The sequence below is a fragment of the Mesoplodon mirus genome (genome assembly GCF_964341445.2).
Source record: "Mesoplodon mirus genome assembly, chromosome: 4".
Lineage (NCBI taxonomy): Eukaryota > Metazoa > Chordata > Mammalia > Artiodactyla > Ziphiidae > Mesoplodon > Mesoplodon mirus.
This window is the reverse complement of record NC_138979.1, coordinates 27,381,262-27,409,145: the sequence shown is the minus strand read 5'-3', so window position 1 is coordinate 27,409,145 and position 27,884 is coordinate 27,381,262. Positions and strand designations below refer to the sequence as shown.

The window sequence follows — 27,884 nt, the reverse complement described above, 5'->3', positions numbered from 1 at the left end:
TAAGGGGGGGGGGGCGCCTTAGGAAGGATGGTTTCTCGAGGCCTCTCCCCAGGGAGAGCCTTTCCTCCTGGCCTGGGAGAGGCAGGATGGCTCGGGCCGAGGTGCTCTCCGTGACCTGACATTGTCCTCAGCACCACGGTGAGAGGTCTATTTCTGAAATGACCCCAATGGTCTGATTTTTATTTGATGTCATTGGAAACACTTGCAATCAATACTGGTTTTTTTTAGCAAACTTCCACTCTATCTTTAAAACTGAGGTGACTCTCTCAGTCTGAGGGAATTTGTGTGTGTGTAAGGAATGGTTTCACTTCTGCATTTTCTCTCTGTATTCAGTATAGTCTATATTTGTTAGGTGGTTTTTCTGTCTATTTCTCTTCCTGGTAATTTTGGGAGAAAGAGGAAAACATCTTCCACCAAAATCCAGGTGAGAGAAGGGAGGTGAGACTTTCCTGAGGACACGGGGCCCCAGGGCCGGGGGAGGGGGTCACTTTCCCCGTCTTCCTCACCCCCCTCCCACTGCTCCATTCTCCAGGCATCTGTTACTATGGTTACTCCTTGTCTACCAGAGTCCGGAGACGGAAGATGTGAGAGAAAACTTTAATTTCTGTTTCACCGCATTTTCCATATGAATGAAGCACAGGTGAGCGTGCTTCCCTGTTGACAACTGGACCATGCCTTCTCGGGATGGGGCTCAGTCTCCAGAGACCATGCCTTCTCGGGATGCGGCTCAGTCTCCAGAGGTGAATTCTGTGGAAGGAGGGGTCTGAAAGTGTCCTTTCAAACTACACGTTCTGGCAGGAGCAGTGGGAGGGTGGGAGCGTCTGCAGCACAGCGTTTGCCAGAACAACGTTAACAATAAATGTGCGTCACAGTGACGTTCACAACTCCACTTTCTCGCCCATCTGTAAAGCAGTCTTCGGGTGGGAGGCGCCTCCCTGGCCCAGCCATCCTGGTTCACCGCATGGATCCCTCCCTCACGTGCAGGCCGTTCCAGGAACACCCGTGGCCTCTGCACGCACAGCCCTCTCACTCCCCGTCTAGCCCAGTGCACCCAGAGGAAGGACGGGGCCAAGATCCTGGGCCAGTAAGTGAAGCAGACCCATCTCCCACCTCTGGGCTTGAGGGTTAGCCCCTTCTGTTCCAGTGCACTTTTCCTATCCTCGCATTGCACTCTCAGCAGTCCCAGAGAGATTAGCATCCCAGAGAGAACAAGTAAAATCTCTCCTCTTAGAGTTCAAAGGGCGTTTTGGAGGTAAGCAAGGCGGCAGCTTATTTCATGGATAAGAACCAGCGAGCATGCGGCTTTGGGTCTGAGCTCATCCCCTGGTCCACGGTCTCCATCCTACCGTGGACATCAAGGGGAGTCCCTGATAGACCAGAGGTTCCAGGAGGAAGCGGCCCTGCTGAGGTTACTGGTCCTGCTATGAGTTATGCATCCTGAGTGGACCAAAGTTTGCACTAAAAAGACTCTCTTCTCCATATAATCCATCCCTTAGCCCTACTTGCCTGTAGAATTAATTCACACCCACATCCTTTATCATTCAATTAAAATAACCAGCGACTGCACAGGACTCGGGGCTGCCAGGGAGACGTGTGCGCAGGTGGGCAGGGCTCACAGACGGGGTGCTCCTCTCTTACTAGAGCGGCTCTAGGGAAGGAACCGAAAAGAAACGAGCATGGTTGGCTGAGGCTGCGAGCATCTACCTCACACAGCAGCGGCCGTAGGGAGAAGGAACAGGAGCTGGGTGGAGGGCGCCAGGCTCTGGACGTCAGTCAGAGTAAAGCCTTCTTCCTTCGACTCTGCCTGGATTCTCAAGTTCTGCTTTCAGCGTAATTTCCGAGAGCTCTCGGCCCCGATTCAGTAGTTAAAGGAGATGCACCCTAAACCTTTCACCTCGGAGGTCGTCTAGAAAACGGACACGGTGTGGATTTGCTCTCCATGATGGCATGAGGTGTCCTGGGATCGTGGGGACATTCTGGGAGTCCTACTTTATTGAGAGCGTGCACAACGGCTGTGTTCCCAGCCAGGACAGATTGCACCTGCTCCTTCCCTAGCACACAGCTCCCTTAGCACGAGTCTCAGGCAGTGCTTGTCCTTCCCCAGCTGCCTGCATGATGCTCGCGATTGAGCAGGTGGGCGGAGGAGCCCAGGCTCCCTCCCCTCCCCGACCCACATCCGTGGAGGCCTTGGCCTTGGCTTCTCTGCTCTGTATCATCCCAGGGGACGGAGAGAAGAGAAACCAATCGCTGGCTCACCATCCTCAATGCTTCACTTATGCTCCGATTTGCCGCGCTCACCATGACTGCAGAGCTGGTTCTACAGACAACAGAGTAAGCCTCATGCCAACCAAGCAGGCCCTGGAAGACCGACCCCCCAGGACTGCAGTCCTGTCTCACTGGAAATCAGTTAACAGGTGGCACCAAGGCAGGACTTTCTCAGGGGGTGGGGCACTTTGTCATCTCCTTCGCATTTCAGATAAACTGCTGGCTTCAGTGCCTGCAGGCGGAGCTGCTTGCAGAGAACTGGCCCACCTCCCGCACACACCTTACCCTGGTGGTCCCAGGCCTCCTCTCTGCTTTTGGTTCCATCAGAGCCGAGCTCCCGGTGTGTGCTCGGCACTCGTGCAGGTCATTTCATTATGGCAGCCCAGAGACCTGGGGGCCTCCAGCAGGCCACGTGGACGGTGAGGCTGCAGCCTGGGATGGGCTGACCCAGGCCACTGACGCAGGTGTCTCTCTCACGGTCGTTGGGAACATCTAGAAAACACACAAAGTCATGAGGAAGGAAGCAAAACTCACCCACCGCCCGCAACCCACAAGAGCCCTCTGTTCTGTGACATTGGGGCTTTTCTCTTCCAGATTGTGGTCATTCGTCTATATTGCGTATTTAATACAATCTGGTTCACACAACACTGCATGGATTATCTTGTTTTTCACTTGATATTGTAGGGGAGGAAAAAACGGTTTTTCCTACTAGTCTCCTGGGTTCTCTGGCTGGAACCCTGTAAATTGGACTGACGAAAGACAGACTGACAGGAGAAAAACATAATATTTATTTAATGTAAGTTTTATGTGACACGGGAGCCTCCAAAAGGAAATGAAGACTCAAAGAAATGGCTTAACCTGAGATATTTTATACTGGGCTTAATGAAGAAAGATGTGATAGGACAAAGAATCTGAGCTCAGGTGAACTGGTGGGGCTTGGCAAGTCCTGTTCATTCAGCTTCCTCTCCGCAACCCTCCATCCTGGAGACAAGGATGCTCCCTTCCTCGGGGTAGACGGAGGACACCTCTCACGTGAGGGTCTCATGGCCTGCTTCAGGGGAAGGTCAGAAAGCCCTTCTTGCATCTGCAGTATCTCTCAAAAAGATTTTTTTTTGATAAGTGAAAACATTCAAGTGTATATTATAACTATATTGAAGGAAAAGCACAGGGAGCCCCCGGGAGCGTGACAGGGGTTCTGATCCTGACTGGGTGTGTCTGAGGAAGATGGAGGAGATGGCATTTAAACCGACTCCTGGAGGGAGAGGGTGGGTGCAACAGAGAGGCGTTCCAGGCATTCCAGTCTTGGGAATAGCACAGCCATGGCCTTGGGGAAGGGAATGGAGTAGAAAGCCCTGGCTTTGGGCAGAGAAACCCCTGGCTAGGCTGCTGACGGCCTCTCGTTTCTCCTACTAAACTCTGGCCCACAGGATGCCATGGAAGGGGTTGGATTTGGAGATGCAGTCAAGGGGCAGAGGTCACTCACAAGTGCAGAGGCCCTGTGGCTAGAAGAACGCATGGTGTCAACAGAGATCTGCCTGGATCGGGAGACGGTTGTGGGAAGAGGGAGGCAGGTCTGCCCCGCTCTGCTCACACCAGAGTCTCTGAGTTTCACTGTGGGAGGGAGGGAACTCTCCCTCTACCCTCTTAGGTTTTTTCCTGGGGCCTTGTTAATTAAATGGACAGAAGACAAAGTAACAGGAGAAAATACATGCAGATTTTTATTGGTGTTAATACTTTTTACATGCAGCACGGAGGACTTCACAGAAAAGAAGTGAAAATGCAAAGAAGTGGTTAGGCTCAGAGGCTTATATACTATTTTAACAAAGGGCAATAAATTGTGGAGTAATAACCAGACAAAGGAAGGGGGGTGGGCCTCTAGGGGGAGTAAATTGTGGGAAGGTAAATACAGGGGGAAACTAGTGGAAGATAAGAGTTATTTTAGTAAGGTTTGTTTGTGAAGACTCATTTCAATGCCAACTTTCTTCTTCATGGCCCAAACCTCCCCCCACCCAGAGAGGGAATTTATGGCCGTCTCATTTTCAGAAGTTTCTGCCTTTACTCAGATGAGGGAAGCTCCTGGAAAGCTGCTTTTAGCAGCTGTTGACTCTCAGTCAATCGCCTTCAGCTCAAAATGATCCATGTGTCAAAGTGGTATATCCTGGGGTGTCACATCCACATTCCCTTCACATCCCAGATGTTGGTCAGTCCATGCAAAGAATCTGGGACTGAAATGAACTACGTGTGCCACTGGGGTCAAGCACAACCTTTCTGGGTCTCAATTTGCTTGACTCTAAATAAACAAGGCAGAACCTAACACAGTTGACCCTTGAACAATATGAGTTTGAACTGTGGGGTCCACTTACACACGGATTTTTTTCAATAAATAAATACTAGAGCTACACGATCCAAGCTTGGTTGAATCCACAGACATGGAACTGAGGATACAGAGGCCCACCTGTAAAGTGACAGGTGGATTTCTACTGCTCGGTGGGTGGGCACAGTATGGGGTCCGTGTTGTTCAAGGGTCACCTGGCACTGTTCCTGGCCTTCCCGGTACTGTGGCAACCATCTTACTTATCTTCACAGCCACCTTATGAGGAGATAGTCACCATCCTTATTTTCCCAAGAAGGCAGCTGAGCCTAGAGAATCTCCATCCCAGCCGAGGGCCCTGGACAAGCAGCAGGGCCGGCCTGGGAGCCAAGACTGCCCCCAGATCATGTGTTCTGGACCAGAGCGCTGATGAGATTCCCTTTGGGGACTTTGATTCAATCTCAAACTAGAGAGATTCTGGTGGGTTCTCTGTGTGCCAGGTGTCTCGATATGTGGGTGCTTTTCAGGCATCATGGCAACCTGGGACAGCAACCTATTTCTCTGTCTTGTTTTCTATCCAAACCTAAATAACAGGACATGAGTCACTCATGAAGACTGGCAGAGAATAAACTCCTCAGAGAGGCAAAACCATGAGTCCAAAATGCTTTTTTTTTAAAGCAAAGGATAAACTCACAGCACACACTGGAAAGGTCAAATCTTACAGAGCTAGGCCAATATTTGTTTAACTGCACTAAGTGAAAGATGATTTGGCCGAGGGACCAGGGAGAGAGACCTTTTATTTGATCTGATTTTACACAAACATTTCTGCGCTCAGAGAGGGAGGGAAGGTTCCAGAGCCTTATCACAACCATCACACAATGTCTGCTCCAAATGTCATGTCTTAGATGCTGACTTACAGCCCACGGTGATAACCCAGGCTTAGTCCATATCAGATGTGCACAGCTGTGGGCACATACCTGCAGCCCTGCTTAGGTGGCAGTTTTGACTGTTCAAACGAAAGTTTGCAAATAGAGAAGATGTCGATCAAGGCTCTGCAGTGAGGGTTATTTAAAGATTCTTTATAATTATCTGAAGAGAAAAGCTGTCTGTCTTGCATATCATTCCTTTGGCATGAGCTGGATAAAAAGCTACATAAAAAGTTGTCCTGCTCTGAGTGACAGACCTTCAGCGAGGGGCTGACTCTTACACGTTTAAGGGCTGAGATGAAACAAACGTGTTCGAATGAACCAGATTCAACTGGTCAGAATCGTCCATCAGCCCACATGCTCACTTATTTGTCACCTTCCACAGTTAGAAGCAAGAACAAAATCTCAAGAAAAATAGGTCATGTTTTGGGCTGATCTCAGAAACCATGTCGAGTATGTATCCCTGGGTTGGTTCTTCCTAGAATAAACTCCTGCTCTATATTTAATTTAAACGTTGATGAGATTTATATTAGAAACGACGGCCCAAGATATTGAATGGTCTGCAAACATTAAAGGAATGTTTGATTAGGCTCACTGCCTTCTGTTTATGGTGACAGAATGGAGAAATGAGCTCACATTTTACAAAGAACTTCAAAAGTAGAAGGAAATAATTCAGTAACACTTATTTAACCAAGGCTATCACTATCTGGAATACCCCACTCTATCAATCTTGTGAGAAATCAGAGCCCACAAGAAAAGCCCTGGAGGCTCCCTAGGACATTAGGAGGAGGAGGATGCAGAGAAGAAAGGAGAGACACGTGAACCAGAGTGAGTGAGGAGTCTGACCCGTGGTGCCTGTTGGTGATCGACACCTGCGACCCGTCTCACTTCCGGGCAGGGCTCAGGCTGGGGAGGACGAGACGGCTTAGGGGCCCCTCTGTGCAGCTCCAGCCTGTCCTCAAACCCACGGCTAGAGGAGGGCCCCAGCAGCAGCAGTGACTGAACAGCATGGGAAGCCATGGGCTTAATTCTTACCGGTTGCTCATGTGTGGTCCTGGTGCCAGCAGCACAGGGGACGGAGTGGGATGTGGGTCCAGTAGTCCTGGACAAGCCCTTTTCCCTCACTCTAAAGACCTCCTGTATCTCCCGCCTAACTAGTAATTCACATCTCTAGTGCACGTACACGAGCCTGGTGCTACGGTACATGCTTCACACCCATAAGTGTATCTGAGACTCATGTTAACCCCAGAAGGAGAGTCAGCTTAGTTTAGGTGAGTTTTGCTTAGTTTTGCTGAGTTACCGGCAAGATGCTGATGTAAAGAAGTCCTGAACTACCGTCTCATCCCAGTCCTCTCACCTGATTCTCTTTTTTTTGCGGTACGCGGGCCTCTCACTGTTGTGGCCTCTCCTGTTGCGGAGCACAGGCTCCAGACGCGCAGGCTCAGCGGCCACGGCTCACGGGCCCAGCCTCTCCGTGGCATGTGGGATCTTCCCGGACCGGGGCACGAACGTGTGTCCCCTGCATCGGCAGGCGGACTGTCAACCACTGTGCCACCAGGGAAGCCCCCCTCTCACCTGATTCTTGTGTGGATTTAAGATCTACAGTATGATTTCAGTCTGCAGAATGATCCTGGTCTGCAGAGTGATCCCAGTCTGCAGTGATCTGTGGTAGTTACACAGCAGACCACTCCCCCTGGTTAACTGACCAAGTGATGGAGTATGTTCACATGCATTGCCCCTGACTTTCTATTGTTCTGGATACTTCCATAGTCTACTTTGGAAAAGAGAAGAGCTTTCCTAAAAACCACCAGGGCTTATGTCAGTAGCCCTGGGGACACCCCTGGCCTTAGGAGGGCAGACAGTTGTGTCTGTAAGTTCTGGAGGGCTGGGTGACCTGGGACACAGAGAGGGGGCAGCTGGCTGACAGGGCAGGAGAAGCTTACAGCAGGCTCAGTTTTCACGCATCAGTTCCAGTGAAATCAGGCCGCTGAGTGCACTGTGGCCGTGCTTCTGGTAAATATCACCCATTAACTGAACCCCTAACTCCCAACTTGCCCAAGCTTTTGTTTCTGTGTGTTTGTTTCACAGATCAATCCCTACAAACCATGCTATTAGGTCCCAGTGGCCATTTATCTTGCTGCCTTTTGGGGAAGAGAGTGTGATTTTGTGTCTCCTCTGCCACTCGTTCATCTTTTTTTTTTTTTTTTTTTTTTTTGCGGTACGCGGGCCTCTTACTGTTGTGGCCTCTCCCGTTGCGGAGCACAGGCTCCGGACGCGCAGGCTCAGCGGCCATGGCTCACGGGCCCAGCCGCTCCGCGGCATGTGGGATCTTCCCGGACCAGGGCACGAACCTGTGTCCCCTGCATCGGCAGGTGGATGCTCAACCACTGCACCACCAGGGAAGCCCTCGTTCATCTTTTTGTTCTTCCTATTTTGCAATGTGTGGCTGCTACGTAGAACCCAGAGATGACCTGTGACTCGTGGGGCTGCTGGTGTCACCTCCTCTGACCCATGGCTTTAACTGCTTCCTCTGGCTGTTGGGCTTCATGAACCCACACTCTGGGCCTTGCCAAGGCCCCTGCACCCAGTGCTGTTTGGGGGTCACAGAACAGTAACAAAACATAGAGTCCTCACCTTTCTCAAAACCTTTCCTTTGTTAACCTTTCAACTCTTCCTCCCCTACAAAGCTTTTCCCAACACAACCGACCCAGAAAACCTGGTTGTCCTCAACGAGGCACAGTTTTCCAGATGGAGTGTAAAGGAAACCTGACCCACATTAATGACACCCCAGGAAGGAAGGCTCCTTCACCTGCCAGCAGCTTCCTGGTAACTTCACGGTCACAGGGCCCTTAGCACCCTCTTGTGGTCACACGCCCAGCAATATCCCGAAAGCCTCAGGGGACCAGGGTCAGTGGCTCCCAGGGTGGGAGTTTCAAAGGCTGAGTGGTCTTCGTGGACACATCTGGAAGCACAGACCCGAATCTCTCCTGTGTGTAAGTGTGTCTCCTTCCTGCATTGGAGGGAAGAGAAATTTTGAGATGGGCTTCAGGACTCCATGTGCGTGGCTGTGTTTCTGAGGTGAGGAAGAGATTGGGGGTGCAGCTGAGAGCTCCTCAAACTGTCCCCTCTCCCCTTCTTTAGCCCAAGAGCCTTTCCAGAAGGGGTCACCTTTTGGATTAAGGGTTATTTACATCTAGGATTTGTCATTTTCAAAGCTTTAAAAATTGTAACATAATACTTGCTATAGATTTTAAAAATCAAATTTCGAGAATTCAAAGTGACAATTTCATTTCCTCCTTTTGTTTGTTTGTTCTCTCCCACTGTAATCAGTCAGTGTAAATATTCACACATTCATTCAACAGTAGTTACTGGATTCCTGCTACACACCACTGTAGTTGTTGGAGATGCAGTGGACAAATAGTCACGACTGTCTCTGTGGGTCACGCCCAGGGGGTGGCGGTGACGTGCTCACTGAAGGTGAGCCCGCTGATGAATATGCCCGCTGGGGGCAGCGGGGTTAGACCGGTGGTCTAGGGGAGCGGGGCGGGGAGATGGAGCTGCTCGGATGAGGTGGACAGACAGCCCCTCTGACAGGCTGACACTGGTCAGTGTACCCACGGAAACACCCTTTGCATTCTGCACATATATCTGCAAACTGACTTTTCTTCCAGAGCAGGACCTGGACCAGAAAGCACCTACGTCTTGTGGTCTTGAATTCATAGACTTGAATCAGGGGTGCAGGAGGTGGGACCTGTCAATCTGGGACAGGATGTGGACACTGGGTGGGTTTCCCTGGGGCTCGTTTTCTGTGGTCCTTCGAGAAGTGAAAACACAGAGACACACGCTAGGCACAAAGCCCCCAGAGAACCTCCTGAAAAGCCATCTTTAATCAGAAGTCTGTCCCGTTCGTGGGGTCCTTTCTTCTTCCCTGTGTTAAGTAGCATCCCCTGGATTCTGAATGCGAGCAGGTGAAAACACAGGAGTGGAAATCAGGTTCCAAGTGGCCGTGCGGGGGCCATCGGTCACTGCTTCCACTTCCGACGCGACTTAGCAGGAGTCAATGTGTGCCCTAACTTACTTTACCTACTTCTAAGTCAGCATCCTTGGCAAGCCTCAGCACAGGCCGCAGGACGACTGCCACACGGGATCTGGAGACATCTCTCCCTTATTAGTGGGGTTCCCATTTTTGCTCGCTCTTCTCAGACAGATGAACTGTGATTCTGGGGGACAGGGCTGTGGCACGTGGTGCTGGCCTCCCGGCTCCACTGAAGCTGCTGGTGGACAGTGGTCTGTGGCTGGAAGCCCCGTGTGTCCCTGAAGGGCCCAAAGCCATTTTGTGTTTTTTTGTTTTTTGTTTTTTGTTTGCAGTACGCAGGTCTTTCACTGTTGTGGCCTCACCCATTGCGGAGCACAGGCTCCGGACGCGCAGGCCCAGCGGCCATGGCTCACGGGCCTAGCCGCTCCGCGGCATGTGGGATCTTCCCAGACCGGGGCACGAACCCGTGTCCCCTGCTTCGGCAGGCGGACTCTCAACCACTGCGCCACCAGGGAAGCCCCCATTTTGTGTTTTAAGGGCCTGTAGCTGAGAACACCCGTGGCAAACAACGTTCACCCTGGACACTGAATGAGGAGCTGTGGGCCGTCAGGGCTGCAGCAAAGAGTACACTGCAAAGCAGCCTGCTATGGACTGTCTGGGTCCCCCAGATTCATATGTGGAACCCTAACCCCCAAGGTAATGGTGTCAAGGAGGTGATGAGGTCATGAGGGTGGACCCCCACAATGGGATCGGTGCCCTTATAAAGAGACCCCAGAGAGCCCCCTGCCCCTTCCTCCAGGTGAGAAGACACTTCTCTGCACCAGAAGAGAGCCGTCACCAGGACCCACATGCCGGCACCTTGATCTTGGACTCCTGGCCTCCAGAACCGTGAGAAGTACGTGTCTGTTGTTTAAGCCCCCGTCTGTGGGTTCTGGGAGGGTAGACTCGGACAGAGCATCAATAGCACCCGAAATGCCCAGACGACAGGCCTGGGGACCATGAAAGGAAGTTGGTAAATATAAATAATGTAAAATTTTAGAATTGGGAAAACCCATTCTGTGAATACCAAAGAGCTAACAGTAATGTATATGAAATAGAGATTTAGCCACTCTGTATTCATACATGAGGTGGTGGAGGGGCGCACAGAGTAATAATGAATGAAATCCTAAGAATTTTAAGGGAGATTTTCTGCGCTTGTCTGGTGCAGAATATTTCCGTCATGCAGTGTTTCTCTCTTCACTTCTGTTACATCATTTTCTTCAATCATACTCGTACCTGCGTGTCTCCTGTCTGACCTTGAGGGTAGGAATGGAAGATTTTCCTTCCCTTGTGTGAAGACAAGGCCTAGACTTCGTGTCCTGATGGTAATTAAAACATACTTGAAAGGCAATTTGGCCAGGTGGGGTGTTATGTTTCTGGTCTAAATTACTGAGCTGTGTGTTACTTCTCAGGACAGTCAGATAACCTGAATTACAGATGGAGTTCAGGAATACACATCTGCTTTTAATCTCTGGTCCTGACCAGACCACTGGGTTTCAGACCCACCCAAACTTCTTGTGAGGTGGGGACGGGACCACCCACGTGAACTCTCTTCCCCTCAATACTCAGCAGGTGAGTGAGGCATAGTGCACACGAGTGGAAGTACATAGTCAGCAATTCAGTTCAGTCCACACTTACCTTATGTCCGGAGCCCCAGGACCTTGAAGGATGTTTTGATGATGAATGTGTCAAATTCATATCCTGCATCTTGTTCCAGTGCCTGCCATGTCGTAGGCAAATGTGTTGGTTGAATGAGTGGATTAATGTGGTCTGGCTCTGCAAAGCACCTAAAATAAATGTGACATGTTTTGATATTAGACTATAAATATACAGTCTAATTCTTTCCTGAAATCGAAGTTTCCTAGAGAAATGCAGAGGCGCAACTTGAAAAACGGCCCTGGGCATGACCTAATCGACGCGCTGTGGTCACCTGTCACTGGTGAACCTGGCCACGTCACTATGTGGTGTCCAGGCTGCCGTGGGTCTGCTCTATTCAACGCCTATTTCTCGTGTGCCTTCCTGGGGCTGCTGTTCATTTGGACTAGGATTCGTCCAGTTCAGGAATCATTAAGCACATCACTTTTTTTTTTTCTCATTAGCCTTTTATTTTTAACTTAGTTTTATAATAAACAAACAAAAAAGTAGATCATTAAAAAAACACCATTGGGCTTCCCTGGTGGCGCAGTGGTTGAGTCTGCCTGCCGATGCAGGGGACACGGGTTCGTGCCCTGGTCTGGGAAGATCCCACGTGCCACGGAGCGGCTAGGCCCGTGAGCCATGGCCGCTGAGCCTGCGCGTCCGCAGCCTGTGCTCCACAACAGGAGAGGCCACAACAGTGAGAGGCCCGCGTACCGAAAAACAAACAAACAAACAAACAAAAAACCAAAAAAACCCCCAACACCGTAGCTGTCAATTTAAAATTTTAAGTGAGGTTCTTATTTAACAAAGCACTAACACTATATCCCATAATTACATCTTTACTTGCTTGCAAGGTGCTTTTCAAACTGTAAAATAAGGCTTGGGAATAGGGTACAAATGGTTATCCCCAGGAGTTACTTACCCCCAATGTAAGCACACTGCTTTTGCTATGAAATCGTTTATTCCCAAGCAGACGGCAGTTCTGAATTATTCTTATGGCAATAGCCTGGGGTCACCACCAACCCATCCGGAGGGCTCGGGAGCAGTTCTGACTCAAACACAAGGATGTTGACCTCGGGGGTCAAGTAGCTATCAATTCACAAGCTGGACTAATAGACTCAGCTCAACGTCTAGATCAAACTCAGCTCATGAAGATTTTTCCAGCCTTCCTGTTGATTTGGGTCACTCCATCAATAATCTTATCTATTGTGGGACTGCTTTTCATCCAAGACAGTTTTAAAAAAATTGAACCAGCTGGGAAAGTTGGTGGTTTTAAATAGATGCCATCTTCAGAAGAAAGGGCGGCATGTTAGCAAACCAGACCATGTGTTGGCAGAGAACCTCAGATGTACAGAAAACCCTGAGAAAAAATCTTGGCAGCCTGGCCTCCAGCTGAGCTGCCATCTATGACACAAACGTCCTTACAGTTTTAGGTTTAGGGTCGGCATCTTGAGGTGGGCCTTGGTTCGTCTTCATCTACAAAGGAATGGGGCTCCCAGGCTCACCCAGGAATGGAAAAATGGGAGATGGAGATGGGCCGATGGGCCCGAAGCCTCACACCACCACAACCGGATAAAATAATCTGCATTTCAACAGCAGGAAATGGAATATTGCATTCATCGTAGAATAATTTTTACTTATTTGGCATTTTAGGGACTTATTCATGAGGAGATTCTGGGAGTGCTTTCAGCAATGAAAATTACTTAGGATATTGAAATAGCACGGAGGATCTGAGCAATGTTTTATCACAGGTGTGCCTACTTGCCAGTTATAAAAACAATTTTGACTAGTTTAAAACAGGCCTTATTCTCAGAATCCCAGCTTTTTCTGTTTGAAACAGTTAATACTCAACCTGGGTTCAAAATGAAGATTAATATTCATGACTTCATTATTTGGCAAAATGCTATTAAGCTGATATTGGCTTATTCAAAGGGAAGTATAATGTGATGGGGCAGTTACTTTCTAGCTGAGCAGATACCTTATTTCCTAATTAGAATGATGAAAATTCTAAACGTCTTTCATCCAAAGACCACTTCCTCCCTGACATTTTAAGTAACTGGGATTTTCCTGTTAAGGTGTGGGCCACAGCCTGACGGAGGATTTGTTCTCAAAACCATTTCTTGTATGGCAACTCGGTGCAGCCTGATCAAGAAATTTAAACATTGCTTACTGAGCTAGCCTCCGGAGGGAAACATCTCATTTTAATGAGGCCCTCGGGAGGCATGAGGATCACGCTGCCTAACTTAGGTTTTGTGTTAGGCTTCCTGCTAAAAATAACACACAGAACACCAGCGACCATTATCTTTTAATGCAACCATGGTGATCACAGTGTGATCCTTTAAAAATAGCAAAGCTTCATTAGGTGAAAGCGAAATCCACATTTCTTTTTAAATACCCACCTTCTGTGAATACATGAGCAGGGACATCCCTGCTGGCTGGGGGAAAATCAGCTCTCCTTCATTCCTGCCTGTACTGCAGCTGCTTCCGATTTTTTCTCGTTATCTTCTCCACTTTCTGTTTATTAAGCACAATCTGGGAAAGAAAGAGTGTGGTGAGTCTTCATGAGCTTGGAGGCAGCAAGCTAGCTTTCAGAGAAATCTGGCTAATTAAGTTGATAGTAGGGGTAAAGCAGAGGGTCTTTCATTTGCATAAAAGCAGAGATTTTGCAAGGCGTGCATTGCGAAATGTTGCCAGGCTTTGGAGCACCATTCCATCTGTGTGAATTGAAATATTCAAAGCCCTCGTGGGCCACAGGGTATCCGGAGAGAGGGTTCGGTGAGTAATAAGCAAACTGATTTGTAAACCCATCAGTTTTCATCCAGCCACGCAAGGCTCCCCATTCTGGCGTGAGAGAACGATTCTATAATCTACTTGAAGAGTGAAGGGGTGGGAAGCGCCTAGCTACACCCCAAGGTTTGAACTGGTCAAGTGGCCATCACATTACTCAAGTGGAACAGATTTTTTTCCTGTGGTAATTCTTCCACGCGTAAGTGACACTTCATAGCACTAATGACTTTGCAGCTTACGGAGAAATACAGAGCGGAGCTGATCAACAGAACTTCCTGGCATGTGACTTATCATGTAAATCAGATAATTCCTTGTCACTGCCGTTTGTTGTTACATCTCACACAGATTTCACTGATGACCAAAGGATCTCGGGAACAGGAAACGAAACGCTGTTGGCATCTGCTGATGGAGGCGGGGCCCGTTGCTGCGCCATGTGCGATGTTTTTGAGAAGGCTTCTTGGCTTACTTGCAGGCACAACTGTTTACAAGCATCTGGGGACAGGCTGCAGAAGGGAAGGGAGAAAGGAATGTACATGTGAGAAAGGACCATTCTGTGCAAAAGTGAACACTTGATAAGAGGCCAGAATCAATTGGAGGCATTATTCTAGTATGACTGACATGGCTCTCATTTCCTACTTGACTGCTCATGATTTTCGTAAAAGGGTTGAGAGCGCGTATCCCTCCATTATTTTAATATTGTAACGGGAGAATGCTATTTGCACAATTTCTCTTCACATTAACATCTTAAGTATTAGACAATAGGATGAAAGGGAATGAAAGACTTGAATTATTAATGGGTGCTCTTGGCTTAATGTGTATATGATATCTGAAGAATAGTTATGAGTATAATATTTGCCTGTAATAAAGTCCCAGTTAAAAGAATTATTGTTAAAATAGGCATGAGACACAACTCAAATAATATTTTTAAGAATTGTTATAAAATAAAACATTCCTTAAGCCTCATCTCATCTCTATTACATTTTCATCACCAGTCTCTCCCTCCTACCCTCTTCCTTCTCTCTCAAACAAAAGAAAAATCCCAGGGTTGGAGGAGAATCCAATTGTTACTGCAAGTTAAATCGAAGCTATCTAAAAAGCTGATAAAAGCTTTTCTTTGATATAAATCTCCTATAAAGTCTTTTGCTTCAGGTTGGCCTTAGGGGGCGATCTCAGTGTGATAAGATTCTTTGGTGCTTCACTGATTTAAATCTCTTTTGCTAGGGTCCTTCAACCTAAACAAAGTTTTGCCTCATACTGTCTTTCTACAGTGAATTTACATTTATCTACAGTATTTCTCAGGCACATCTGTGTTATCTCCCTGTGTTTGAGGACACCTGAGGGCTCTTTATTTTTGCATAATGAAGATGCGACTCTCCCACAGATAAGTACACAAAAGAATACATTCTTTTGCATCCGTCACACTCTTATTTTTAAGAATGTATTTTCTCATTCTCTTTGGAATCAGCCTTTTATTAAATAAATTTAGGAGAATACTGTTGCATCAACTCTTCCATGAAAACATTTGGTTTTCCAGCAGGCCTTTTATTTCCAATGAATACAAAGGACAAAATTGCCCAGAGTGAATAAATTATATGGGTGAACCAATGATTGCTACAAAATCTGTCATATTATTTTGCTTACTCTATGAATCTCTAAACACAAAACTATACCATGGATAGAAGTAATATGTACAATATCCTATCTTTGTATAGTGCATAAATCTTTGCAACTCTCTTTTTGTTGCTTTTATTCATTTTGGTTTTACAACCAGCTAACATAGTTTAGGGCTTTGTTAATCCTAATTCACAGGTGAAGAAATTGAAGTCCAGCGAGAAGCTGCCCAAGGTCACAGCCTGAATCCACGGTGGGGCCAGGCTGGAAAGCGGCTGTCGGAGCATCCTTATTCTTTTCCTTCCTGGAATGATGCCGAAAAGTCAGCCTCTGTGCGCTGTGTGGAATCGAATCTTGGAGACAGAGTTTTGGGTGAAGTAGAAAAGAACAGCTTTATTGCTTTGCCAGGCAAAGGGGAACACAGCAGGCTCTTGCCCTGAAAAACTGTGTCCCAACCCAGGAAGATCTGATGAGGAGTTTTACAGCAATAGTTCAAGGGCGGGGTTGCTGATAAGATTAGGGTGTGTGCAGGACCTCAATCCTCTAATCTGGTCTCAGGTAATCTTCCTCTTGAGCTTCTCTGGCCCCTTTAATCTCGCCTCAGGTGGTTTCTTGGCTGCTCCTCCCTTGATTAGCAACTGTTTGAATTGCCCTTTGGAACTCAGGGAAGGTCACGGAGGCTGCAGTCTGTTCCCTACCAACAAGAAATGGGGGACGGAAAGGCTTCTGTGCCCAGGAGCCCCATAGGGTCCTGCTCAGTTTCAAGGAGACAGTTTTGTTCTTTCTTTCCCAACCCTCATGCTTATTTGTCTTACACCTTCCACTGTTGGCACCTCCGTGATGCCGAGGTGACGAGTTGAGAGCAATCGTTCCTGTCCTGCTTCTGATCTGAAAGGGGCATATTTCAACATTTAACAATAGGTAGGATTTTGCTGTAGGTTTTTGTTTTGTCTTTGTCTCACTTTGTTTTGTATCTGCCCCTTATCAGATTTAGGACATTCCCTTTTCTTCCAGGTGCACAGAGTTGATTCTGTGTCGGGTGGGGTTTATTTAGTAGCTACTCTTCTGAGAGTGTGGCCCCTTCTAATACCAGCACCTTGAGGGCATGGCTTCCTGTGAAGCCCCACTTTTGCATGGCTCCAAGTTTTAAGAGCCCATGGAGTTTTATCTTTGCTTGGTTTAGCTGGTGCCTGCAGGACAAAAGCTGTTGGTGCCTGGCTAACCCCTCTGGTTACAGGCTTATAGTCCATCCTGATAATTACTTATCCTGTCAGCTAGTCAATAATTTAAAAATAAGCTTCTTTAGAGTTCAATCATCATTTTATCACTTTCAAAGGGGAAGATATCTGAATACCCTGATGTGTCTTATTTCTGGAAATGGAAATTTCTCTGCTTAGCTCCCAAAATGTAGCTGCTTTTCTTTCCTATCCTCTTTATTATTTTTTTGTTTGTTTGTTTGTTTTTACGGTACGCGGGCCTCTCACTATTGTGGCCACTGTTGTGGCCTCTCCCGTTGCGGAGCACAGGCTCTGGACGCGCAGGCTCAGCGGCCATGGCTCACGGGCCCAGCCGCTCCGCGGCACGTGGGATCTTCCCGGACTGGGGCACGAACCCGTGTCCCCTGCATCGGCAGGCAGACTCTCAACCACTGCGCCACCAGGGAAGCCCCCTACCCTCTTCAGAAGAAAATTTGTGAGTTTACATCTTTCAAAAAATCTTTTTCCATATTTTACAGTGGGAGTTCAAGGAAGGGCCAAAATAAATGTGTTATCCACTCCCTTTATATAAAAGTCCTGCCCGTATTTTTTTCACTGTACCACAATGTTCTTCTCCTGGCCAAGGAAAACCTATGAAGCTCCAAAATAATATGGGAATGGGGGATGTCCAGTTGAACTGAAATCTGGAAAGAAACACTTTGTTTTTAAAGATTTTTCTTTTTGATGTGGACCACTTTTAAAATCTTTATTGAATTTGTTACAATACTGCTTCTGTTTTCTGTTTTTTGGGTTTTTGGCTGCAAGGCATGTGGGATCTTAGCTCCCCAACCAGGGATCGAACCCGCACTCCCTGCATTGGAAGGTGAAGTCTTAACCACTGGACCACCAGGGAAGTCCCTGGAAAGAAACATTTTTTAATAAGAAAATTTAGTCAGGGAAATTTCCCCAAGTGTGTTTAATTAAATATTACCACTTTTCAAGAAAAACAAAATAAAGCAATGTTTATGGATTTTAAAGAAACATACTCAGAGGTACACACTAAAAAGTGGTTGCCTCCTTCAGGATAATCCCTTTGGAAGGATGCATACTTCCCAAACGAGGCAGCCTGGACGTCTTTCCCCCTTTCTTCCTCCCTCCCTCCCTTCCTTCCTTCCTCTCTTCTTTCCTTCCTTCACCTTTCTTTCCTTCCTCTCTCTCTCTCTCTCTGTCTCTCCCTCTTTCTCTTAATTAAAGCCCAATTAAAAAAAAAATTTACCCTAGCAGCGTATCCTATGAAAGTCACACTGATGTTTACAAAACGGCCAAAAGTCAGATTCAGTCAGGTATGGTGAATCAGGAATGTCCAACTAGCATGTCGGCATTTTTGATAACGGTGTGTATATGCCTGCGTATGCGTGCACGCATGACTTTAAAGAATGATAATTATTAGGGCTTCCCTGGTGGTGCAGTGGTTGAGAGTCTGCCTGCCGATTCAGGGTACGGGGGTTTGTGCCCAGGTCTGGGAAGATCCCACATGCCACAGAGCGGCTGGGCCCGTGAGCCATGGCCGCTGAGCCTGCACGTCCGGAGCCTGTGCTCCGCAACGGGAGAGGCCACGACAGTGAGAGGCCCGTGTACCACAAAAAAAAAAAAAAAAAAAAAAAGAATGATAATTATTAGTATTTTCATATGTGACTGAGGGCAATTCTGAAAGGAGCTGCCCACAGACACTAGGAGGACGTGTGGTAACCGAGTGGAGACAAAGGGCTTCATCCTCAGAGGTGACTAAAGCTAACCACCTGGGCTCGGCCATGCTCCCTCCGGGAGAAAGCCCCTGGTGCACACGGCCCTTTTCCTTCCTTGCTGCTCTGATCATTCTCAACTGAGGTCTAACTGCTTCCTGGATGTCATATTAACTTCCTATCCTTTCAAAGGTTTTCTTCTTTCTTATATGTTGCTTTGTTTCACACACAGTTTCCTGATAATTAAAAAAAAAAAAACACTCATGACTGTCTGGATTTATAGACACCTGCTCTGGTAAGGGTACTAGCTTCCTAAGGTTGCATCAGGTCAACTCCTGGGAGACATGAACTTTGTTAGCGATCGCCAGATTGGTGTGTATTTCTAAAACTATATTGGTCAGTCATTAAATAAAAGTTAAAAATAATCAAAATCTCCACACAGACATTTAATCCTTGGATACCAAATTTTCACTAGCCCTTATATACATATTTACTGTCACAGGAGATATTATTCATCTCTCAAAAGAAGGAAGAATGAGGAATAACTAGAAAAAAAGATGTACTTTAATTTCAGAGTAAAAAGGATATAAGTAAACAAAGCCATGGAGAAATTACTTACAGACAAAAAAACGGAAGCTCAACCTCACACCTACACAAAAATTGAGTGAAAATGGATCCCAGATTTAAATGTAAAACATAAAACCATACAATGTTTAGAAAATAGCATAGGAACAAATCTTCAGGACCTAGGATTTGGGGAAGAGTTCTTAGATAAGACACCAATAACACAACCCATAAAAGAAAAACCTGGTAGACTGGACATCAAATTAAAAACTTTCGTTCTGTGAAGGGCTCTGTTAAGAGCCTTAAGACCCTGTTAAGAGAAAGACCCAGTTAAGACAAGCTACAGACTAGGAGAAAATATTTGTAAACCACATATCTGACAAAGGACTAGTATCTACATTATATGAAGAACTCTTAAACTCAACATTAAAAAAAAAAACCCAGTTAGAAAATGGGCAAAAGACATTAAGAGGCATTTCACTGAAAAGGGTATGTGGATGACAAAAAAGCACATGGGAAAATGTTCAACATCACTGGCTGTTAGGGAAATGCAGGTTTAAAAACTATATGGGTTATACTATACACCTATTAGATCTGCTAAATAACATCATCAACATGAAATGCTGGTGAGGATGTGGAGAATCTGAATCTCATACGTTGCTGGTGGGTATATAACAAGGTACACCGTCAACTCTGGAAAACAATGTGGCCATTTCTTTGAAAAACTAAACATACACTTATCATATGGCCCAAAATTGCTGTCCTGGGCACTTACTCCAGAGAAATGAAAACTCATGTTTGCACAAATAAAGGTACATAACTGCTTGCAGCAGCTTGATTTGTAATAACCAAAACTTGGAAACCACCAAATGTCCCTCAGTAGGTGAATGGTAAAACAGACTGTGGTACATCCACACCATGGACTATTACTCTGCTAAAAAGTCAATTACAGATACCTGCAATGTGAGTGGATTTCAAGGTCATTATGTTGAGCAAAGAGCCAATCTTAACAGATCACTTATGTGTAATCCCACTAATATAACGTTACCAAAACGACAAAATTAGAGAAATGGAAAACAGATGATGGCTGCCAGGGGTTAGGGATGGTGGGGTGGACAGGGGAGTGACAGGTATGACTATAAAGAGGCATGCGTTAGTTTTCTAGGGATTCCATAACAAATGATCACAAACTAAGTGGCTTAAAAAAATAGGAATTTATTCTCTAGCAGTTCTGGAGTCTAGGAGTCCAAAATCATGGGAGAACTGGGATGCTTCCCTGCCTCTTCCAGTTTCCGGTAGCTGCTGGCGATCCCTGTCATTCCCTGGCTTGTGATGCATCACTCCATATCCATCTCCGTCTTCGTACGGTCTTCCTGCTTGTGTGTGTGTCTGTGTCTCTTCTCTTCTTATGAGGAAGCCAGGCATGGAATTTAGGGCTTACTCTAATCCAGAATGACCCCACCTCATCTTGATTACATCTGGAAAGATCCGATTTCCAAATAAGGTCACATTCACAGGTACTGGGGGTGAGGACTTGAACACATCTTTTTGGGGGACAAAAATCAACAGGTAGCACTGTTGGTAGGAGGTAGCACCACTCAGTGGTGGTGAAGTATCATGTGTACCCATTACAGTGGTGGTTACACAAATCTGCACAAATGATTAAGTGACACAGAACTAGGCACGTGCATTGTATCCATGCCCATTTCTTGATTTTGACATTGTACATAATTATGTAAGATGCAACCATCGGGAGGAAACTAGGTGGAGGATACAAAGGAACTTCCTGCATCTTCTTTGCAACTTCCTGTGAATCTACAACTATTTCAAAATTAGAATTTAAACAAGTCAACACAGCAAACTACACATGTATGTTTATAGCAGCTTTACTCATAATTGCCCCAAACTTGGAGGCAACCAAGATGTCTTTCAGTAGGTGAATGGATAAATACTGTGGTATATACAGATAGTGGAATATTATTCATCCAGCACTAAAAAGAAATGAGCTAGCAGCCATGAAAAGATATGGAGGAAACATAAATGCATACTCCTAAGTGAAAGCAGCCAATCTGAAAATGCTACATCCTGTATAATTCCAACTCTGTGACATTCTGGAAAAGGCAAAAACTATGGAGACAGTAAAAAGATCAAGGTTTGCCAGGGGGTTGGGGAGATGTAGGGATGAATAGGCAGAGAATTTTTAGGGTGGTGAAAATACTCTGTGTGATACTATAATGATGGATACATGTCATATATTTGTCCAAACCCACAGAATGTACAACACCAAGAGAGAACCCTACTGTGAACTATAGACTTTGGATGATGATGACGTGCCAGTAAATGTAGGTTCATCAGTCGTAACAAGCGCACCATCTGATCGGGGATGTTGCTAGTGGGGAAGCTGTGGGTACGTGGGGTCAGGGTGTACGTGGAAAATCTCAGTGCATTCCCATCAGTTTTGCTGTGAATATAAAACTGCTCTAAAAAATAAAGTATTTAATTTTTTAAAAAGTAAACAAAAGCATCTCTTGTCTCCCTCTCCCCTCCTCTTGCACCCTTTGGTTGAATTAGGTTATATAGCCTTTGCTGTGTGGGAAACACACTCACACATACACACACCCCCCGCACACAAACAAAACATCCCATATCCATGTTATTTGAGGGTTGACTTGAGTTTTGGGTATCTGGGTATCTCTGTAGAAGAAAACACAGTTCTTTCAGATGGAAAACCCACATGTCAGGTGAGGAAATGGGTGAACGTCAACTGGAGAACAATTCCAAACTACTTCACAAAATTGGAGCATTTTTCACTTGCCTATTATATACCTTATTTCTTTCAACACCTGGTCAGTGGGTCAGAGTCCATTTACCTGACCGACCAAGAACTGGTTACCAAGCTGTGTCCCTGATTGAGAAACATTAGGATCCTTCTGACTCTGTCAGAGAGAAAATCTAAGGTTCTTGGTATTTTTGGTGATCCCAAAAGTCATTCTTAAAGTAAAATCTGATTTTCCTCCAAAGCCACTCGTTATTTAGATCTGAAAAAAAGGCACATCAATGTGTTCACAATAGTTTATGGTGTCAGTTTATTTCTGACAGTTATGTTCTTTTAGAGTGAACTGGAGCTGCTGGTTCAATTTGGAAAGAAAATGGCAACCAACAGACTTAAATTCCAATTTTTTTCCTCATATGTCAAGGCAGTCACTTTAATGTGAACCTAATGAAGAGTCTTTTTAAGCCTCATCACGTGGAAATTGAAGACATGGTTTTAGCGATAAATATGTAGCAGCTTCACTGGGAGATATCGCTGAAACTTCTGGCTGCCTCTTTCTTTGGTTTTGGATGGCATAGAAGCTGATGTGTTTATTTCCTGTCTCATTATTGATCAATAAACAATATGGAAAATACTTTATTCTTTATTAATATCATACAAATAAAGGGTTGGAGCCTCAATGGTTGGTTTTCCTGAGCTTTGATGATCTGATTGTGCAGCCAAACCCACAATGTGGAAAATGGAACATTTTATGAAGTTCATACATTTTCAAAATTGCTCCCACAATGATGCTTTCATTTTGTGTTAGAAATGGAATGATGGCTTCTATCTATTCCAGAAAACTTCAGCATTGTCTCAAGTGAAAAGGAAAAGCTTGTATTTCAAGGCCACTGACTGTAGCCTATTTACATGTCACAAGGGAACATATGCCAGTTCCTTTTATGGTAAAGAAAACAATGATGGAGTGGAGTCTCTTCACTGTGTCTCTCCATCAGTCTTCTTGTTTTGCAGATCAGCCAGCCTGGCTCCTGCAGCAGGATGAAAATGTAATGTCTCCCAGTGAGCTAGTGAATATCAACACTCTTTCACTTTCTGTATGTAAACTCCCTTTTTAGTGGATAGAGCTATTAGTCGATAAAAGTATTGACATTTTTATGGGATTATTTTTGGAAAAGACTAACATGTAATTCTAAATTCAACATATGGTAGTGGTCAAATTGTGTTCCTACTGTGTAAAACACTTGAAGAGTAACCCATGCATTCTCTTGGCCAGCACTCAGAGAGAAACTTGATTAATTTCACCAGTACCCCTTACTCTCCTTCCTTGGCTCTCAGCCCATCCTGCAAGGGTTGATAAATCTTACATCCCCTGAAGATTATTACAGTTCCTAATAGTCTTATGACATTAGAAAGAAGCTAGGCTCAATGGCACAAAATGCATCCAACAAATGAAATCACATAAATAATTTAGGTTTCACAATTTTTATGGGGCGTTTTTTTGTTGTTGCTGTTGTTTATGAGGCATAATAAGTACAGTTGGCTTAGCCTGCAGTAAATGAAAAGGGAACATTCTACACCAAAAATTTCATTGTGTTGCTGTCTTTCACTGTTGGCAATACTCAACCATCCAATTCCAGCCTAAGGTCACTCACATGTTCATAAATAACCATCAGAGAGGCAAATACTCACACACACACACACACACACACACACACACATCTGCCCTCCATTTTTTATAAAAGGAGCAAATCTGCTCCTCTTCTTGTTAGAAATTATTTTCCTTTCATGAGCCTAGAGCAAATCTTTGTCTGTTTTGAAATAACTTGTGCTAACTTGTGATAATCAGGAAATATTTTTAAGAATCCTCTGGCTCTTAACACGCTGACTGAGCTCCTTCTATGTGCCAAGGACTCTGCTAAGTATTACAATGGGTGTCAAGAAATTATGATGCATGACCTGGTTCTCAAGGAGTCAGTCCTTCGCAAACACGTGAGCATTTAAGTGGAAAAATAGAAAAGCTTCCAAATAATGCAAGAGCTGATGCAAGACAGCACATAAATGACAAAGGGATATAGGAGAGTCTGTTTGACACCACAGATGTAGAGGTTGGTCTAGGATTTTGCTTTAGAATAGCTTTCAATTAGTCCAAATATGGTAAGCAACATATAAAATTTTACATTGCATTTACAATGTAATTAGCAGACACATGATACTTAAAGTTGTTTATACAAGTCTGCTGTGTGGCCATCATTTCTCAAACTCAAGTTGATTGAAGGCCAGTCTGAAAATTTAAACAGATCTTGAGGCTTAGTCCTTTTTACAGAGAGTCGAGTTGCTTTTCTTCAACATCTTCTGATGCCGTGTGCAGCAAACACTGGGAACAGACAGGGGAAAACACACTTTTCCTGCCCTCCTGTTGAGTGTGGTCTAGTCTGTCCCAAGGATGGGAGAGAAGGGACAGGAATGACACTTCCATTTGCTGGACATCCACTCTTGGCCACCAGACAAAACATGTATAGACCTGCGTCACACACACAAACTTAAGGACTTTGAGCAAGAGTGTATCCATCTTCACTGGGGGTCCTTCTGCTGGTCCCGCTGGTGTCACTCATGAGTCTGTGTTCAGCTGGCAGTTGCGGGGCTGGGCTGGAAGGTCTGAGAAGGCCTCCTTCTCAGGCTGGGGCCCCAGCTGGGTCCTTGGTTCCCATCCACATGGCTGCTGGCTCTGGTAGACCAGGTGGCTTCTTTCCACGGTGCTCAGGGCTCCGAGAGAGTGAATCTGGATCTCCTGGGAGCTTGCCCCAAATGTCACAGCGTCACTTCTACTGCATCGTGTTGTCAAACCAAGTGACAGGGTGATTCAAGGGGAGGGGAAACAGGCCCCACCCTGGAGGGAGGAAGGAGCACATACCCACCTCCATATACAATCCTCTCTGGTGCTCACAGGAATCTTTCAGAGGATGGGGTTTCATTACTATTTTTTGTGCTTCTTTTTAGCTGAGAAAACTGAAGCTTAGAGATATGAAGAGATTATTTAACTTGTTGGAGTTCTCTAAACATTTTTGAGAGTTTTTGTTAAGAGTGAGGGGCTTAAAATGAGACACACTGGCGATTAAATGCTGCTTCTGCAATTTACCGTCTGTGAAACGAAGGGCAATTTATTTATGGTTCCTGTAAAATAGCAATAATAATACCTATCTCACACGGTTATTTTCAGAGTTGAATTAAGTGGCATTTAGCATAATTGCCTCGCATGGTGCCTTGCGAGTTATCAGCACTCAGGGTATATTACCAAGGATATTATTTATGGATTAAAAGAGGAAATTTGAATCATGTGGTCTGAGAGGAGAAAAAATGTTACATTAAGAATTACCAGCAGAGGTCGTTAGAGAGAGAAATGATTATTATTATTATTATTTTTTTTTTTTTTTTGGTACGTGGGCCTCTCCCGTTGCGGAGCACAGGCTCCGGACGCGCAGGCTCAGCGGCCATGGCTCACAGGCCCAGCCGCTCTGCGGCATGTGGGATCTTCCCAGACTGGGACACGAACCCGTGTCCCCTGCATCGGCAGGTGGACTCCCAACCACTGCACCACCAGGGAAGCCCAAGAGAAATGATTATTGATTAGGAAAACTTGAAACAGTTTGGCTACTGCGATTGTGGGAAATCACCTTTAGGTCATTAACAGGAAGGTCCAAATGGGCCGAGAGAGTGCCGCTCCTTTGTGGGTAAGGGGGTGGTTAGTGAGGGTGTGCAGGCAGGAGGGGAAGGTGACAGGAGGGGGTGGAGGGGGAGGGCCTGAGAGGGGGAGGGGCCAGGAGGAGGTTCTGAGTCCCTGGAGACCTAGAAACTGACATTGAACACTGAGCCTCTGTTGTGCTCCATCCAACCCTCAACATTATCCCATGAGCTTTCGTAAGAATTCTACCTCCATGTGAGCAACTCAACACGTTAGTTTAATAAAAGGTAGTCTTCTCAAAGCACTAGTTTTTTTTTTTTTTTTTTTTGCACCACCAAACGGGAGCTGCTTTTCTTCCTGAATTGGCCCCTGTGTCTTGTGGAGTGCCCAGCGCACCGTGGGTTCTCAGTGAACGGTGTGGGACACTTGGAAGGAGATCACTGCTTCATGTTGTTTGCTTTTCCAGTTTTTAGGTAAGGGCCCAGGACGCACAAGCAACTACATCGTGTGGGTGATTTTAAATGGAAATAACACAAAGTCCGTGTATTCAGTATTTCAGGGAATGTGGGGCAGAAAAAGGAAACAGCTGGAAGACCGGATAAGAATTCAACACAAGCAAGGAATTCAAGTTCCTAAAACATTGCCCCAGCTGTTACAGGTGGTAGTGGTGGTGGCTTGGTGGATTTTTTGGTTAGTTTGTCTTTTTGAGCCAATATTTGGGAGGAGGGCGTTGAATCATCCTAATTTCAATATCAGGAAGCAGGGACTTCCCCACACTTGGGAAGCTTGGACTTCCCGGCTGTCACCTGGGTCACTGCATGAAAATCATCTGCTTTACCTGAAGCCAAGCAACGTAACTTAGTGAAAAGAACACGGGTTTGGTGCCTAGAGCTCTGAGTTCTAGTCCCATTTTGTCATTACTTGGCTCTCAGATTTTGAAGAAATTATGTGAAGTCTCTAAAATAAAATAACTTATATAATGAAGAGATTAGGTGTCCTGTAAGATTTCTCCCTCAGACCCGTGTCCTTCCTGGCTTTATTTGCAAATTCACAGACAGCCCAGGTACCACGGCAGCTAAAGTCAGAGTGGGGAAAAAGGGCAAAATTAACACAGTGTGTGAAGAGCTAATGCCAAGCCAAGAGGAAAAAAAAATTTCAATAGGTATTGGGAAAAACTGTCAACAATTACCATAACAGGAAATTAGTGAAAGAACTGCAATGGCCAATCAACCAATGGAAACATGTTTAATCTCAATAATAATTGAAGATATCAAAACATAAAGGAAGATGAGATATCAAAGTTCACTTATTAAGTGGGAAAATATGTTTTAAATGCCTAACATTAAGTGTTCTATCACACTGTTGGTTATATAGCATCAAGATATATAGTTGATGAGGTAGGTTTGGCAATATTTATCAAGAGCATTAAGAATTTATCTTTAACCTAATAATCTTACCCTTTAGAAGCTGTCTGCATTTATTGAAGGATAATTCATAATAATTCCAACCTGAAAGTTACTTCGACACCCATAAAAAGGGAGGAGTTAAATATATTATGATACATGTGGTGACCAGCCATCAAAATCTGTAATTTTAGGAATATTTTACACTATGGGGAAAAGCATGGTGTAGTGGTGAATGCAAAGAAAGAAAACATCCAAACTGCAAATTCAGTGTCATCTTAACTGGGAAAAACATAAACAGGTACTCATAGGAAAATACTGAGAACAGACACCCCAATCTTGAGAATATATATTTCAAAAGTGATTGGATAGCTGACACTTATTTCGTTTTCCCTTTTGTTCTGCATTTTCAAAACTTTAATGAACTCGAAAACACTGTGATTTAAAAAAAAGCAGAAAAATGCAATAACAAATATAATTTCCCCTTCAGATATGCTCCAAATCCCTTGAGCACAGACACTCGGACGAGTGTCCTTTGGTGTGTCACTCAGCAAGGCTCTGGCCCCTGTGGGCCCTCAGCTGGTCAAAGGTCACACTTGGAACCAAGCGGACACAGATCCCGTCCCTGGTAAACAGCATGTTCATGAAATAAAGGTATAACCAGGCTTCCTTGGAGGTGGAACGGCAGGTGGCTTTAATTCTTCTGTTCCCAAACACCATCCAACTCCCACACCCCTTTTTAATCCAAAAATTTTATTTTATTAGAGCAGTTTTAGGTTTACAGAAAAACTGAGGAGAAAGTGCAGTGTTCCCACATACCTCTCCTCATCCTGCAGGCTGCTTTGCTGTGGGTTGTCCAGGTGTGAGTGAGTGCGGGGCACACCCGATACATTGGAAATGTTGTTTTTATTTCC

The 27,884-nt window shown here is 45.5% G+C and overlaps 1 protein-coding gene and 1 long non-coding RNA gene across 3 annotated transcripts in view; both read right to left on the bottom strand.

Moving 5' to 3' along the window:
- The window catches only part of PITRM1 (pitrilysin metallopeptidase 1), a 136,489-nt gene that overhangs the window by 106,349 nt on the left and 2,256 nt on the right, over positions 1–27,884 (bottom strand). The gene's annotated exons all lie outside the window — the stretch shown is intronic.
- On the bottom strand, positions 2,454–27,884 carry LOC309803098. Of its 2 annotated transcripts, none has more exons than XR_014293900.1 (4): positions 27,790–27,884; positions 13,615–14,505; positions 11,216–11,364; positions 2,454–2,757 (listed from the first exon to the last, which is right to left on the bottom strand). It is a non-coding gene; the product is annotated as an uncharacterized lncRNA (long non-coding RNA). The 2 variants fall into 2 exon arrangements; XR_014293901.1 differs by lacking the exon at positions 2,454–2,757 and adding an exon at positions 8,694–10,527.